We start from the raw sequence: 4,598 nt of genomic DNA on the forward strand, positions 1-4,598 counted from the left end.
TAATTATATATGTAAGCTATAAGTAATATAGAAATATTAAAATAAGAGGAATGCACACAATAAAATAACGATCAGGTGAAAACTCCCCAAGTCAGCAAAGTCAATAGCGTTCTCTTTTAATAAAACTTTCCAGGAGATAAATATGATTTTTCTCATGGTCTGAACGGCAATAGAGTAGCTTACAGTTCAATTAGATCCAAATGTCCCCCAAACCAATGCAATGCTGAGATCTGCCCCATCTCGGGGGAAAGGTCCACCCCGAAACCCTGGGGCAGTTGTGGGTGGGCAGCTGCAGACTAGACACTGTGAGACTATGGGGCAGCATGATGGTGGGCCTGGCCTCCAGGCACCTATTGGAGCAACTGCAGGGGACTGCTGGAAAATGACTTTTCCATGGAGAATGTCCTGGGGTGATGTCTCATTTAGACTGCCAGATGCTTGGTTATTAAACCTTTGCTGGCCGTGCGGTTACTCATCCTATCTCCTTCCTCATTTGTAAAATGAGGATAATAATCATACCTACATAGTGTCAACGAGCTTGTATATGTAAGCTGCTTCCAACAGTATCCATCGCAGTGGCAAGAGTTATAATAATGACAGTAACGGCTAACCCTTACATTAGTGCTAGATGTCAGCTCTGATCCGCAGCGTGCAGAGAGTAGCTGTGCTGAGAACGACAAGAATCAGAAGGCCCGGCTTCGAGTCCTGGCTAGCCTCTCAACAGTCAACAAAAGCCACACAACTGCCTCGAGCCTCAGTCTCCCATCTGTAAAATGGAAATAATACCTACCCTACGAAGTTGTTGGAAGAATCGGCAAGACTGTGTGTACTTCAGGTTGTGACATGCCCACTGAGGACGCCCTGGGAGTAGGTGGTCAAGAGAAAAGCGCAGTTTTGGCTTGGGTTTCTCCCGCGCCCTGGGGAGCTGACTGCGGCCTCCGTCTGTGCATTGCCTCTGGACCACATGCTGTTCTTCTGGCCTTTCCCACTCAGCTCCTCCATCACGAAATGCCTAACTGGTGTCCTTCTCTGCAGGATCCTGCTTCCTGCTAGGTAACAGCAAGATAATCTAGCCTCACACTCCTTGCTAGTGGGAATTAGGGTGCTAATGGACTCTCCTTCCAGGCTGGCACGTATACTTCTACAGAGGGGCCTTCTGGAGCTGATGCCTTTGCCAGAGAAATGACTCTAACAGATGAGTTTGTAGGCAGTGGGAGGGACCCTTGCAATGCACTCAGTCGCATCCTCTGTCAGCAGCCCCCTCTATACCTTTACACAAAAGTCTGGCCAAACTCTTCCAACAAACCCTCCCTCTATGCCATTCCCCATCCTATAACACTCAGAAAGCTTTTCTTGAAGAAGAAAAAATATGTATCTCTTAATGAATTAATCAATTCATCCATTATTTTCTGAGCGCCTTATAGAACCAAAATGACAATTATCATTTATTAAGCACCTACTATGTACTGAAGCTCATACTAAGTGCTTTATGCATATTATTTTCTTTAATTTCACAACCCCCTCTTTCCCTACATTACAGATGGAGACAAATTTGTGTGTGTGTGTGTGTGTGTGTTTTAATTGTGGTAAAATACACATAACATAACATTTACCATCTTGACCATTTCTTAAAGGTACAGTTCATTGGCGTTAAAGTGCACTCACATTGTTGTGTATTCCATCCACAGAACGCTTTTCATCTTGAAAAACTGAAACTCTGTACCCATTAAATACCAACTCTCTATTCTCTTTGCCCTTAGCCTCTGGCACCCACCACCATTCTACTTTCTGTCGCTATGGATGTGACCACTCCAGATGCCTCATATAAGTGGAATCACGCAGTATTTGTCCTTTTGTGTATGTCTTATTTCACTTTGCATAATTTTCTTAAGGTTCACATGTTGTAGCATGTGTCAGAATTTCCCTCTTTTTTAAGGCTAAATGGTATGGATATACCACATTTTGTTTATCCATCTGATGGACACTTGAGTAACTTGCACCTTTTGGCTATTGCGAATAATGCCACTATGAGCATGGGTGTACAAATATCTCTTCAAATCTTCACTTTCAAGTATTTTGGGTATACACCCAGAAGTAGAATTGCTAGATCATATGGTAATTCTATGCTAGACCATATGGTAACCTTATTAAACAAAATGGAACCCACGAGTTTCTACTGATATAAATACATAAACGGATAAACAAATAAATGGAAGAAGTAGAAGCTTTTCCTTAATGTAAAATTTTTTTCCTTATTAAAGAAGGAATGATGGAATTAGAAAATCATCAATTGGCATCCATCGTAGTAATTGCTAATCCAACCAAGAAACATCAACAGATGGTAAATATAGAGAGTGAACGTTTGGTGAGATGTTTATGGTTTCAAAGTAACTCCTCCCAATGTAGCTTATTAATTACAAAGGGGAAAAAAGTAACTTTACAGTGGAGACACATGGAAAACATCACCTTAATCATTTGATTTACATTAAAATCAAATGTAAAATTGATTGGGGTAAATTAAAGTCATGTACCACTTGGCCAAATGCAATGAGAAAAACCCAGCCTCACTTTGGTGATGTCTCTGCCAGAGATACATAGCCTGAACCTAATAATGAGAACTCATCTGAAAAATCCAGATTGAGGGACAGTCTACAAAATAATTGACCTGTAATCCTCAAACAGGTCAAGGCCATGATAGACAGGAACTGTTCCAGATTGAAGGAAACTCAAGGGATGTGATGTCTAAGTGTGGTGAGTAATTCTGGACTGGGTCCTTGTGCTATAAACGGCGTTATTGAAATGACTGAAGAGATTCTAACGGCATTTGAGGGTTTGATGGTTGTATGTATCATGTTGATTTCCTCATTTTGACAGTTGCGTTTTGATTATGACAGAGAATGTCTTGGTTTGTAGGAAAAACACACCGAAGTATTTTAGGGCAATGGAGCATGATTTTGGCAACTCACTCTCCAATAAATTAGGAAAGAAAAATTTTTGTATTAGTCTTGCATATATTTTATAATTTTGAAGTTATTTTAAAATAAAAGGAATGATATTTTTAAAAGTCGACAAGTTAACATGCACCATCTGAATCTGAGCCCTAGTCAGTAATAAATAATGCATCAAGCAAAGGCACATCCTTTAGAGAATGTGATAACCCTCGGCCTGTTAGTGTTCCAGCCTGGCACTGAAGAACATCCCTCCTTTGCTCTATTAGCCAGCATTGGACACATCTTCACAACAGGGGGCGTAGTTTTCTCTTCTTCGTCTTAAGTGGATGACATATGACGTTGCCCAAGAGTCTAGAACTGAGGCTACGTCCATGCCTGTTAGAGAAGCAGGAACAGGTGGACTGGAGAAGCCACTCTCAGACTTCCACCTACCTGCAGGCTGCGTGTGCTGGAAAAGACCACTCGATAGACAACAGCAAGACTGGTGGTGAAATGTCGCGCCCTCCCACTCAGGACACCGGGCTCCCTCCCACCCAGGACACCGGGCTCCCTCCCGGGGTTATCATTTGTTTGCAGAATTAGTGGAGAAGCCGGAAGAAGAGGGGGTGGGAGTAGAGTGTCACGAAAGGTTTTTCGGGGCAGGCAGAGGAAACCAGACTTGGTGGAGCAAACATGGGAAGTCAATGCTGACTCCTGAATAGAGTTGAATACATTGACAATGGCACGGGGAGAGATTAAGAAGTCCGACTCAGAGCAGCTGGCTGGACGAACCCTCTATTTCCAAGGGTGGGCATGATAGAAATTATATTGATTAAATACATGTGGATTCAGAATTAATGAATGAATGCATTTGGTTTGTCGTGAGAATGAAATGAACTAACACATGGAAAACCACAGCATGGTGCTGGGAACAATAACTGTTAGCCAGACAAACACACCAGCCCCGCAACCAGAGCGTATGAGAAGCAGCTTGCTTAAAATGCCTAAAAACCCTACTCAATGCCATTGGCTAAAAACGCCAGGGTGAAAGCATGGTGTTGGCTACCCCTCTCCATCAACGCCAGCATTGTGACCTCCTTATTTTATTCGTGAGGGTGCTCTCCCTCTAAGGGATTCCAGGGTTCTTTACAAACTTTAAATTACCCAGGGGAAGCAAATCCTCACCAGCCAGAAAGCAAAATAACTCAACCAAAATAAACTCTCTTCACCTCTCTCTCTCCCCGAGCGCCACCCCCCTCACTTAAAATAACCCAGGCCAGCTTTCCCCACGCCTGCCCAGCTGCTGCCTCTGCCAGCCACCTCCCCTCTCCGGTGATCAGCTGACCCATTACGTTTTGCTAATGAACCTGTGCACTTTAATCGGGAGGGTTTCTTTGGAGAACTTCAGCAAGGTGCCCGTCTCTCTTTGGTTTTTAATAACTGCCCTCTGACATCCACCACTTAGAATCCCAGCGCGTCTTTCTCGCAGCGAAACTGGATTCTCCTGCCAAGATTTTTTGATATCGATGAAGGCGTCTTGACTCTTGGATTTGCAATGATCACATACGGTGATTGTGGTTATTGGTCTCCTGGGAGAAGCAGCTCCCCTGACGTTTAAACTCCCACAGAGAAACCCGGCTTTGCCCGAGGCCAGAGTTTGAGACAGAG

Source organism: Pteropus vampyrus, unplaced genomic scaffold, assembly GCF_000151845.1.
Source record: "Pteropus vampyrus isolate Shadow unplaced genomic scaffold, Pvam_2.0 Scaffold233, whole genome shotgun sequence".
NCBI classification, from domain to species: Eukaryota; Metazoa; Chordata; class Mammalia; order Chiroptera; family Pteropodidae; genus Pteropus; species Pteropus vampyrus.